This window comes from Erythrolamprus reginae, chromosome 3, assembly GCF_031021105.1.
Source record: "Erythrolamprus reginae isolate rEryReg1 chromosome 3, rEryReg1.hap1, whole genome shotgun sequence".
NCBI lineage: Eukaryota > Metazoa > Chordata > Lepidosauria > Squamata > Dipsadidae > Erythrolamprus > Erythrolamprus reginae.
The window spans coordinates 167,598,993-167,612,312 of NC_091952.1; the positions used below are offsets into that span (position 1 = coordinate 167,598,993).

At 39.3% G+C, this 13,320-nt stretch overlaps 1 protein-coding gene across 2 annotated transcripts in view; it reads left to right on the top strand.

Annotated features, from left to right (window-relative positions):
• Positions 1-13,320, top strand: part of LOC139164681 (cadherin-6) — a 108,526-nt gene that overhangs the window by 29,701 nt on the left and 65,505 nt on the right. Inside the window, exon 1 of one of the 2 annotated variants that reach the window (XM_070747118.1) lies at positions 8,496-8,671. The exons of the other annotated variant lie outside the window; for it this stretch is intronic. The gene's annotated coding sequence lies outside the window, so the exon portion shown is untranslated. Of the gene's footprint in view, positions 1-8,495; positions 8,672-13,320 lie in introns of those variants that run through there. 2 annotated transcript variants of the gene reach the window in all.

Genomic DNA, 13,320 nt, shown 5'->3' on the forward strand with positions numbered 1-13,320 from the left:
CAGTATCAGTCAAATGAATCATTCCTGTTCATTTATTTTTGTCGTGATCAGCACCATCCCATTCACATTTGAAAAAAAAAATAGAACTGTGCCTAGTTTTTAAATGCAATGCAGTCTATTTCCTGATGGAATAATTTTTGCAATTTTTACCGACTCAATGGGTTAGTGTTCCTACATGTTTTAATAAAACAAGCAGCGGGAAAACAAAACTCTAATGTCTTTTGTTTTATCAGTAGGGGAAAAAAATAAACATTTTTTTTTAAGTAAAAAGAATATTTTAAAATGAAAGAAAAACTAAGTGTAAGCTGACAATTTCATTTATTCAATATTGTTCAGTCTTGATATGATATCTCTGCTTCCTTTGTACACAACAAACTGTTTGCTGCCACAGAAATCTTAGATTTAAAAATGAGCATTTTGGAGAAGACACAATGCAAATGAAGACAGCATCTGCCATGTGCAAACCAGTATTTTAGCTTGACAGCAAATCACCTAGCTCCTATTCAGTGTTTGAAATACTTTGTTCTGCATGTTGTTGGTACCAGCAAATCATAAATCTGATCACCACAGAAACAAGAAAACATCCTTAGTATAAATAAACTATAAACGGTGACAGATCACATATAGGTTTGTGGCAGTTCTAAAATGCCTGCCTGCTGTGCAAACTCCCGGGTTTTATCATTTTCAAGCCATCAGTCTTCAATGAGCATAAATTTGCCCTCTCCATCCCACTTACATTTGAAAAAATATAAAATGTGCCTAGATTTTAAATTTAGTATAGTCAGTACTTTGGTAGAGAGAAGGGTTTTTGCAATTTTTTTAAATAAGCTACATTTATATATAATGCTAAGGCATAATTGTTAATACATCTGATAGCTCCCACAGATAATACAGTAATGAATTAAATCATTGCTTCCCCTGTCTCATCAGAGTTTGAGATTCCTTTGATGCTCACCAGCCACTTAAGCTTCAATTTTGTGTTTGAGTGTAACCTGTGTTTAAATGTCCAAAAGGGGGGGGGGGGGGGGGGTTCCAAAAGGCAACTAAATTTTCTTGTTTTTCTTTGAAGGCATTTCATAGAAACATAGAAACATAGAAGACTGACGGCAGAAAAAGACCTCATGGTCCATCTAGTCTGCCCTTATACTATTTCCTGTATTTTATCTTAGGATGGATATATGTTTATCCCAGGTATGTTTAAATTCAGTTACTGTGGATTTACCAACCACGTCTGCTGGAAGTTTGTTCCAAGGATCTACTACTCTTTCAGTGAAATAATATTTTCTCACGTTGCTTTTGATCTTTCCCCCAACTAACTTCAGATTGTGTCCCCTTGTTCTTGTGTTCACTTTCCTATTAAAAACACTTCCCTCCTGAACCTTATTTAACCCTTTAACATATTTAAATGTTTTGATCATGTCCCCCCTTTTCCTTCTGTCCTCCAAACTATACAGATTGAGTTCATTAAGTCTTTCCTGATATGTTTTATGCTTAAGACCTTCCACCATTCTTGTAGCCCGTCTTTGGATCCGTTCAATTTTGTCAATATCTTTTTGTAGGTGAGGTTTCCAGAACTGAACACAGTATTCCAAATGTGGTCTCACCAGCGCTCTATATAAGGGGATCACAATCTCCCTCTTCCTGCTTGTTATACCTCTAGCTATGCAGCCAAGCATCCTACTTGCTTTTCACTTCTCATCCAAGAAGCTTTTTTTAACTCTGAGTTGGGAATGGAAGGATTTATACTCTATGTAGACAGCTTGTCATTTGTATTCTTTTAGAAAGTCATTGAGGCCACTTGGAGGTTTATCTGTGTCCTTAGGGTGACCTGAATAGTGGAAATGGTTGAAAGGACATTATTGTAGACTGGAGATAGATGATGTCATACAGGGGTGGTATTCACTTTGCTACCGGTTTGCAAATGTGAGCACACACATTTGCAAATATGTGAATAAATGTAACTACAGTGGTACCTCTACTTAAAAAATTAATTTGTTCTGTGACCAGGTTCTTAAATAGAAAAGTTCTTAAGTAGAAGCAATTTTTCCCTTAGGAATCAATGTAAAAGCAAATAATGCATGCAAACCCATTAGGAAAGAAATAAAAGCTCGGAATTTGGGTGGGAGGAAGAAGGAGGAGGAGGACAGTCACTGCCGAAGGAAGAAGGTGAGGAGAGGGGAATAAAAAAAAATCCAAACTTTAAAGCTTAAAAAAAAAAGAGGGATGCTGAGGCAGCGAGGAGGAGCACGCGCCTTCCATGCGCCCAGTGCGAGGCAGCGTCCCATACACTGCATCAGAGAGAGAAACTCAGGAGGGCATGAGGGGGGAACCTCCCACTCCTTTGACCCAAAAGGCAGCTGCTGCTGCTACCTGCTGCCTCTTCCTTCCCATGCTGAAGGGCTCCCCTCTCCTCTCACCAGAGCCTTTCCTTCACTGTGGTGACTCCTCACTTTGGCTAATGCCGAGTTGATCTGGCCGGGGCAAAGCGCCCTCTTTTGCCTTTCTGTGCCCAGATGCTCCAGGGGGCAACATCACGCCAGGTGTATGGGAGGCAATGCAAGGGAATCACCACAGCAAAGCACCACAACAAGCATCCAGAGAAAGGAAAATGCTCTGTTCACTCTGGGCTGCCATAGCCTCCTTAAGCGCCACCGAAAGGCTCCTCTGGCAGCCCAGAAAAGCCCAAGATGGATGGGATTAAAGGGGAATGGCAGGAAACTGGCCAGGCCTTTGTGCCACTCTCAAATTTCCTGGAAAGTTTTTCCTGGCTTGGGTTCTTAAGTAGAAAATAGTTCTTAAGTAGCGGCAAAAAAAATCTTGAATCCCCAGTTGTTATCTAGAAAAGTTCTTAAGTAAAGGCATTCTTAAGTAGAGGTACCACTGTATATTACGGCTGGGCGGGTAGGTGGGGCCATCCGCAGATGCCACTACTGGTTCATCCGAATTGGATAAAACCTCTGGTGTCATATGCAGTGAAGGGCCGCACTTACCTTTGTATTCCAGGACAGCTCCATCTGGGCAGCAGGGGTGGGTGGGTGGGCGGCAGGCATGGGCACGCAAGCAGGGGTTGGGCATGCATGCCCAGCATGAGATTTGCAGGAAGCGAAATCTCACGCAAGGACATGTGTGACAGTGAGATTTCAGCATTTTTTTCCATTTTTCTGCTTCTATGCATGCGCAGAAGCAAAAAAAGGCAAAGAATGCCAAAATCTCACAGTCGCTTGTGTCCTCACACGAGATTTCACTTCCTGCAAATCTCACGCTGGGCACATGCGCCCAGTTGCTAATCAGCTGGATTTGCACGCTCAGCTCCATTTCCACTACACAGATGGCATCCCCCCCCCCAGTCTGGGCAGCAGTCCTTCATTGGTCATATCCCTCCTCCTCTGTTGAGAGAGGGAAGCTCAATTTTGACATAGATGGCCTTTTTCATTCCTTTTTCAAACCAGCTGCCTTTCTGCCCAAAATGTGGATTTCGCTATATTCAAAAGAGTGCCATTTGTTTTTAAAATGCAGATGGACTGCTGAATCTTGTCCTGGTGGGTTTGTTCTCCTATGTTGTGCTGTGTGTTTATGAAGTGGCTGTTTTGTTTCCCTAAAGTACAGATCTGAATGTGTCTCACTGCATTGCATATACCACTGAGCAGGTAGACTGGCTGCCAACAGTGAGATTAATTATATTCTGTTTAAATTACGGCAATTACTTCTAAATTTACATAAAGGCATATAAACACACCTCTGCAATTTGTATCCTCTTTTGCCTTTTTTTTTTTTTGTATTGCATTTCTTCTATTTTAGCAGTACCTAAGTGCTAAGTTGGTACAAAGAGATTATAGATTGCAACGGTGTATTTGGGAATAGCTGCCAATAGAGCTGGATCTTTATCTGCTCCTTGCAAGCACAGCCATCTGAATTGCTCTTCTAGTCAGTATAGCTTTCTCATTTAGTTAACAGACGTGGGAAATGAAATAAAAAGATCAATTGAAACATCACCTGTGAACAGAATAATTTACTTCATGGAGGGCTCATTGATAACTCTCCAAGTTGGCATATAACTTAACTTTTCTAGCCATGGATTTACGATCACCATTTTTTGTTGTTAAATGAGAATTTTTAAAGTGAGTTTTGCTCCATTTTATGATACTTTTGGCCACAGTTGTTAAGTGAATCACTGCAGTTGATAAGGTTGCTAAGTAAATCTGATTCCACTTGACTTTGCTTGTCAGAAGTCTGGAAAAGGGGATAACTTCATCCCAGAACACTGCAATGATCATAAGTATAAACCAGTTGCCAAACATCTGAATTTTGACCACATGATTATACTACAAAGGTTGTAACTGAAAAATGGTCACAAATCACATTTTTTCAGTGTCGTCGTAACTTGGAACAGTCACTAAATGAATCATTGTAGGTCAAGAACCACCTGTATGTGACTGGAGTAGCCAAGGAAAGTGCAGTGATCATGAAATGGTAAGCGTTTCTTAATGTTTCAATTAATTAATCAAAACCGTCTCTAGGGCATTTTATAAATTTCAACCTGATCTTTTTCTTTGGAATAATTTAGAAGGAAGATATACAAGGGAAAGGAGGATCATATATGAGCAGCTGAAAATATATGGCAATGTGCATTTGCTATGTATTTTCCATGATACTTTAGTAGGATCTAGATGTAGAAAAAATAATAATTCATCACTGCACTTCTGAAATTTTGTCTAACATTTAATGAGAAAGTGAGTGGGAAAATAGCTTTTTAACAATGAATCGATTGCATTTTTAACAATGATCGATTGCATCCTTGGATGTAATGGATTGTGCACACCTTTTCAATCAGGCTTTAGACCTGGATTTGGCACTGAAGTTGTCTAGCCCTCTATTGAACAATTAATGCTAAGAAAGGAAAACCCAGAGATCAACTTGTAGATCTCTCACTGATTTTCAATACTTTGATATTCTTCTGGGATCTGAGTAGGTTAACTCTGAAATGCTTTTGCTCCAATCTCCAAAAGAAAGTTTTTGATAATTTTTTTTCTTATGACTTTTATATGATGGGATTCTGTAACGTTTCATTTTCTCCCCATGTTGTTAAATCCTTTCAAGAAAGGAGAGAGAGGGCGGAGGGAGGGAGGGAGGGAGAAAGCATTTAGAGATTAACAATAAAATGTCATAAGATTCAGATGAGACATTGGAACTGTTCAACTGGTGCTTGGCTGCTGTAAAGGACTGGATGAGGACCAAAACCTTGCAGCTCATTCCAAAGAAGATAGAAATGCTAATGATAGATGAGTTGTATCTCTATTTTAAATCCAGCTTGTTCTGAATGGTGTTAAATTTCCTCTAAAGTTTAAAGTTTGGATAACTTTTGTGTACGTTTTTGTCTGTAGTAGGAAAAGAGTCTTCTATAGAACTTAGCACTTTTCATCACCATACAATCTATTATGATACAAAACAAATAGGCTAGGCAAGGCGAGGCGAAGCGAGGGTAGAATGGAATGGAATGGAATAGAATAGAATAGAATAGAAAAGTTGGAAGGGGTCTTGGAGGTCTTCAAGTCCAGGCCCCTGCTCAGGCAGGGAACCCTACACCATTATAGGCAAATGGTTGTCCATTCTCTTCTTAAAACCTTCCAGTGTTAGAGCATTCACAATTTCTAGAGGCAAGTTGTTCCATTGATTAATTCTTCTAATTGTCAAGAAATTTCTTCTTAGTTCTAGGCTGCTTCTTTCCTTGATTAGTTTTCATCCATTGCTTCTTGTCCTGTCAACAGGTGCTTTGGAAAATAGCTTGATTCCCTCTTCTTTGTGGCAACCCCTGAGATATTGGAATATAGCTACCATGTCATCCCCTAATCCATGTTTTCATTAAACTAGACATACCTAATTCCAGCAATTGTTTTTATGTGTTGTAGCCTCCAGTCCCCTAATACTCTTTGTTTCTCTTCTCTGCACTCTTTATAGAATCTCAACATTTTTTATATCGTGGCAACCAAAACTGGAGGCAATATTCCAAGTGTGGCCTTACAAAGGCATTATAAAGTGGTATTAGCACTTCATGTGACTTTGATATCCTCAGATATTCTCTTTATGGCAACCCATAAACTAACAACTTCCTATTTAGATTACTGTAAAGTATTGCATTGACTTCAATATGGTTCAGGGGTGACTTCTAACTTAACTCGCTGCTAGTTTGCTTTCTCCCATGCCACATGGCTGAGTTTCATGAGCGCACATGTGTGCATGCACAGTGGCCAAAAATCTTTTTTTAAAAAAAAAAAAACCTCCAAAGCAAAATGGTGATCTATGCGCAGTGCCGAAAACCTAACTTCTGCACATGTGCAGAGGAGGGGGAAAAACCCAGAAAAAATTACAAACAAACACAAAATCCAAAAACATAAATTATGAAAAAATACAAAAAAAGAGAGATGACAATGCACACAGACTGGCACTGACTGAACTGGTTCTGATATGTCATCGTGACATCACCAGCAGTTTGGGTGAAGTTTGGGTGAACCAGTCCTAACCGGTCCGAACCCACCTCTGGTTCAGAATCTTCAATTTCTACAAAATTCTATGCCATCATATGTTCAGAAGTGGGAAGTAACTACCCAACAGCACCTTTTCACTGATAACCTCCCCCTGACATTCCCTAGCAAGGTAGAGTTTGAAAAGATCAGTAATGGGCCACAGCTGGGATCGCTGATTAGTTAATAAAAATGGCAATGCGCGCACAGTTGCATGCCCCGATGCACCCCTGCGCCCCATGTGAGACTTGGCTGCTGTGCACGCGCAGCAAGCAAAAATTCATGCAAGGATTTATTTATTTATTTATTTATTTATTATTTAGATTTGTATGCCGCCCCTCTCCGAAGACTCGGGGCGGCTCACAACAGAATAGAACAAATCAGAAATAATCAGAAAACTTTAAAAATTTATACAAGATTTAAAAGGATCCTCGCACATATGGGATTTTGGCCATTTTTGGTCTTTTTTTGCTTCTACACATGCGTAGAAGCAAAGAAATCAGTAAAAATTGCCAAAATATCACATCTGTAAGTGTCCTCACCTTTTTCCTTCGTAAAGGAGGCTTATAATTAGGGTGGGTCTTATACTCTGAATGTACCTTTTTTTCCCCCAGCCTTAACTAGCTGCTAACGATCTTCCCAGCTCTTACCTTGCAGGCTGTTTCCTTGTTTCTCTCTGTGAAGAATGTTTTCCAAGCCCTAAGTTTTTGCAGGGTCATTTCCATTACTCCAACTTGCTCCAAAGAAGTTTCTTTCCAGCCCTAACCAGGTGCTAACCATGTTCCCAGCTCTTACCTTGCAAGCTCTTTCATTGCTTTTCTCTGAGAAGAAGTATGTTTTCCAAACCCTGTCTGTGTAGGTTTGTTTTTTCATTGCTTTACTTGCTCCAGATGTTTCTTTCCAGCCCTAACCAGGTGTTATTGATGTTCCCAAGCTATTTCATTGTTTCTTTCTGTGAAGAATGTTTTCCAAACCCTAAGTTTTTGTAGGTTTTTTTTCCCATTGGTCTAACTTGCTCCAAATGTTTATTTCCAGCCCTAACCAGGTGCTAATGATTTCCCTAGCTCTTACCCATTTACAAACTCTTTCATTGTTATGATCTGTGACGAATGTTTCCCAATCCTGTCTTGGTAGGTGGGGTGTTTTTTTCATTGCTTTACCTGTTCCAGGACAAACCAGGTGCTAACAATGTCCCCAGCTCTTACCCGCTTGCAAGCTCTTTCATTGTTAATCTCTGCAAAGAAGAATGCTTTCCAAACCCTAAGTCTTTTCAGGGTTTTTTCCATTGCTCTACTTGCTCTGTTTCTTTCCAGATGCTAATGATGGCTTGCAAGCTCTTTCATTGTTAATCTCTGCAAAGAAGAATGCTTTCCAAACCCTAAGTCTTTTCAGGGTTTTTTCCATTGCTCTACTTACTCTGTTTCTTTCCAGATGCGAATGATGGCTTGCAAGCTCTTTCATTGTTAATCTCTGCAAAGAAGAATGCTTTCCAAGCCCTAAGTCTTTTCAGGGTTTTTTCCATTGCTCTACTTGCTCTGTTTCTTTCCAGATGCTAATGATGGCTTGCAAGCTCTTTCATTGTTAATCTCTGCAAAGAAGAATGCTTTCCAAACCCTAAGTCTTTTCAGGGTTTTTTCCATTGCTCTACTTGCTCTGTTTCTTTCCAGATGCTAATGATGGCTTGCAAGCTCTTTCATTGTTAATCTCTGCAAAGAAGAATGCTTTCCAAGCCCTAAGTCTTTTCAGGGTTTTTTCCATTGCTCTACTTGCTCTGTTTCTTTCCAGATGCTAATGATGGCTTGCAAGCTCTTTCATTGTTAATCTCTGCAAAGAAGAATGCTTTCCAAACCCTAAGTCTTTTCAGGGTTTTTTCCATTGCTCTACTTGCTCTGTTTCTTTCCAGATGCTAATGATGGCTTGCAAGCTCTTTCATTGTTAATCTCTACAAAGAAGAATGCTTTCCAAACCCTAAGTCTTTTCAGGGTTTTTTCCATTGCTCTACTTGCTCTGTTTCTTTCCAGATGCTAATGATGGCTTGCAAGCTCTTTCATTGTTACTGTCTCAGAATAAAGGTTTTTTTAAGCCCTTAACCAGGGGAGAAAATAATGTGCTGAAGCTGACCAGACTAAGGACCCTAGCCATATGAATATCTGGTAAGCAGATTCTCTTCCCTATTTTCCTCCTCAAAGGCTAAGGTGCGTCTTATACTCCAAAAATACGGTATATTACTTATTTTTCATTCTGTTCTACAGCTAATAAAATGTCTCACTGTAGGTGTTCATTAGTTGTTGTAGCTGATTGTTTTAAATATAAACTTATAATTTTTGTTATTACAAGTACTATAGCAAGAGATCAGACTAGCTCCTTCCTTGCTTTTTTTTTAAATTGTGAAAAACTGAATTACTTCAGGGGGCACTCTCTTACCCTTCTATATGACTCAATTTTCTTAATTTGTTCCTCCAATTTTTGTAGATTATGACTTTTGAATAGCCTCTCTTCCTGTTTTATTCATACTGTAGACGTTTAAATTTGTGTTATATTCTTTGGAATCCATTGAGAGACATTTGATTGGTAGGAAAACATAGACTCATAGAGGTAGCTTGTTTGCAACGCCACATCTAACTTTGTACAGCTTATTATCTAAGATGCTCATGTCAGATTATATTAATAGGAGAAGTCGAAATTGCACATTCTGTTCTTAGAGAAATTTACTCTTAACCATGGCAAGAACATGACCCAGTAACTATTTTTTGACCCTTTGTCCTTAGGATGATGTCATCTCTTTCCCTGTTCATAGTTGAGGAAAGTTAAAATGGGATGTTTCAGGAGCATCCCATCGACTAAACAATGTCGTTTGGCGGGCCCCAGGGGAAGAGCCTTCTCTGTGGCGGCCCCGGCCCTCTGGAACCAACTCCCCCGGGGATTAGAACTGCCCCCACCCTCCCTGTCTTTCGTAAACTACTCAAGATTCACTTATGCCACCAGGCATGGGGGAGTTAAGATATTCCTTCCCCCTAGGCCATTTCAAGTTATGCATGGTATGTTTGTGTGTATGTCTGGTTTATAATAAGGGTTTTTAGTTGTTTTATTAATTGGATTGTTACATATTGTTTTTTATCATTGTTGTTAGCTGCCCCGAGTCCATGGAGAGGGGCGGCATACAAATCCAATAAATAAATAAATGAATGAATGAATAAATAAATAAATCTATTTTTTCCCCAATGCAATTTCTGTGCTACCATGGACATAGTATCTGACATACTTCATCAAAGATTTGATTGTAGACAGGGTCAGGAGTTGGGATATGCCCATTCCTTTTGGCCAGTTCAGCCTGTAGTGGACATGCCCTTTTTCCTCCAATCACTGGGCATTGCCATCCATGATCACTTTGTTTATGTTACAAGGAAGACTGAGCATCTGACCTCCACTGGTGCCATTGCTCTTGTCTGATTTCATGCCCATTCCCTTACGCACAGTTTCACTGATATTTTGAATAAGCTTTAGACTTTCTCCAATGAGAGGTAATCCTATATTGCATCAAAAATGATTTAAACTAGGAGGTCCAGGTTCTGCCCAATGACACTGATGCTCACGTTACACGTTTTGTTGCTTCTGCCCACACAGTTTTTCACATGTACCACGCTCTTTTTTTTGTTGCTATTGCTTTAAGTGGTGGAGAGATGGAAGTCTATTTTTCCTACTCCATGAGCTGCATCTGGATACTGCCAGATCCAGCAGCTTACAACAGCGCCCTTCCCTTCTTAGCCAAGGATGATGGTCACATATTATCAATTCCTCCCAATCCATTTCACCTTAAGACTTTCTTCCATGTCTATGACCTATCATCGTGGTTATTTCTGCATTCTTCCAGAAGAACACTACACCCAGATTCAGAAATCAGCCTGGCTGATTCCATTTCTATAACCTGCCACCTTGACCGGTGGCCAAGCCACCCATTCTAAACGTTCATCTATATTCACCTCCATACTCCTATACGTATTAAGGAGAGTGGTTGATAGTTGTTTGTACCCTAACATATGAGGGTCACCCAGAAAGTAATGCACCACATTTTTTCTTTGTCTTTCGCAAGTTACTCAAGACCCACCTGTATCGCCAGGCCTGGGGGAACTAAGACATCTCCCCCAGGCTTTTTATATTTCATGTTTGGTATGTATGTGCTGTATGGTTTTTAATTGTTGGGGTTTTTATATATATATAATTATTATTATTTAATTATTATTTAATTATTATTATTTATTAGATTTGTATGCCACCCCTCTCCGAAGACTCAGGGTGGCTCACAACAGTAATAAAAACAATATAGTAGTGGAACAAATCTAATATTAAAAACATATAAAACCCTATCATTATTTTAAAACCAAGCAGCATATTCATACCAAACATAAAACAAAGTATAAAAAAGCCTGGGGGAAAGGTGTCTCAACTCCCACGTGCCTGGCGGTATAAGTGAGTCTTGAGTAGTTTACGAAAAACAAGGAGGGTGGGGGCAGTTCTAATCTCCGGGGGGAGTTGGTTCCACAGGGCCGGGGCCACCACAGAGAAGGCTCTTCCCTTGGGGCCCGCCAAATGACATTGTTTAGTCGACGGGACCGCGGCCGGGCAGGATTATTATTAGATTTGTACCATTATTATACTGTTTCTTATTACTGTTGTGAGCCGCCCCATGGCTTCAGAGAGGGGCGGCATACAAATCTAATAAATTATTATTATTATTAATTATTGAACACAATGAAACTTATACACAAGAAAGAACGATGTTTCTTCTACACTCCCTATTTTGCCAATGACTAACCTACGGAGAGGGGCGGCATACAAATCTAATAAATAATAATAATAATATTAATAATAACAACAACAACAACAACAACCGTACTTCTGTCAGCTGCAGATTCTGCATAAACTGTACACAAACATTTGTGAATGTTCCCACCATTTCTTTCTCTGCAGTGAGAAATTCAATGACGACACACTGCTTGTAATGTACATCACTTACAGATGCCATTTGGAAACACTGCTGAAGCTTCGCTATCTGTCTGAAGAAATGCAAAATTTACACAAGCACTGCTGACAATTCAAATAATGTATATCTAAAGTTTCGCATTTGTATCATTACTGTAGGCTGAGAAAAAAATGTGGTGCATTACTTTCTGGCGACCCTCCTATTATGCTTGATGGAACGAAAAACAAAACCAGAATAGCTCATAAATCACTTTCATTAATTTGTCTTGCATTAAAAGAATGAAGGAAACACATCTACTGATATATGTTTATCATCTGGAACCAAGAATCACAGCCAGATGGTAAGTTTAACCTGACCATCTGGCTGTGACCAACATGAGATCTCAATGTTAGATCTTGTTGCCTTTTTTCCATGGGTTATTGAAATAAAACATCTGTGACATAACTAGTTTTTATGTGGATATTTAATTTTCTCCTTAGTGAATTTCCTGGACTTAGAAAAAAGATGGAAAAAAGCAGTGAGACAACGCAGGTCACAGGTGGAAGATAATTATTCTGGCAACCAAGATTGCCCTTCTAAAAAATTAATAAATGAGCCTAGGTGATTGCCCAATAAAAGTTTGAACTGGAAATACCTTAAAAGTAGTTGCCATTATTCAATGACCAAAATGAACCGAGGTGGTACACTGGGTAGAGTGCAGTACTGCAGGCCACTAAAGCTGACTGCTAGATCTGCAGGTCAGCAGTTCAAATCTCATGACCGGCTCAAGGTTGACTCAGCCTTCTATCCTTCCGAGGTGGGTAAAATGAGTACCTAGATTCAGCCACCCTGAATCTAAGGAGAAGGGTGGCATTAAAAAATTGATTTTTTTAAAAAAAATGACGTTTATTTATTAATTTTTAAGCATCAATTGATATTGTCTTAATTTGAAAAGTGGATATGTCATTTCATGAAACCCCAAGAAATCTTTGAATAAAAACTGAGTATTTTGGTTTATAATACTCTGTGTGTGTGTGTGTGTGTGTGTGTGTGTGTGTGTGTGTGTATGTACTAGAAATGCTTTATGTTAGTATGATAATGCATCACATAAGGAAAACAGCATCCTATCCCATGATAAAAAGAGTTAAAGTCTCTGCATGAACAGCAATAACAACTAATAGTCTACAGAATGTGAAGCACAGCACTAGAGCAAGGACAAGTGCAGGGAGAACAACTGCAATATCTTTTGTACTTTATTCACTTGGTAATGTAAACCTGAAAAATCGAGGATAGAAACATAGAAGATTGACAGCAGAAAAAGACCTCACGGTCCATCTAGTCTGCCCTGATACTATTTCTTGTATTTTATCTTAGGATGGATATATGTTTATCCCAGGCATGTTTAAATTCAGTTACTGTGGATTTACCAACCATGTCTGCTGGAAGTTTGTTCCAAGCATCTACTATTCTTTCAGTAAAATAATATTTTCTCACATTACTTTTAATCTTTCCCCCAACTAACCTCATATTGTGGCCCCTTGTTCTTGTGTTCACTTTCCTATTGAAAACACTTCTCTCCTGAATCTTCTTTAACCCTTTAACATATTTAAATGTTTCGATCATGTTCCCCCTTTCCCTTCTGTCCTCCAGACTATACAGATTGAGTTCATTAAGTCTTTCCTGATACGTTTTATGCTTAAGACCTTCCACCATTTTTGTAGCCCGTCTTTGGACCCGTTCAATTTTATCAATATCTTTTTGTAGATGAGGTGTCCAGAACTGAACACAGTATTTCAAATGTGGTCTCACCAGCGCTCTATACAGCGGGATCACAATCTCCCT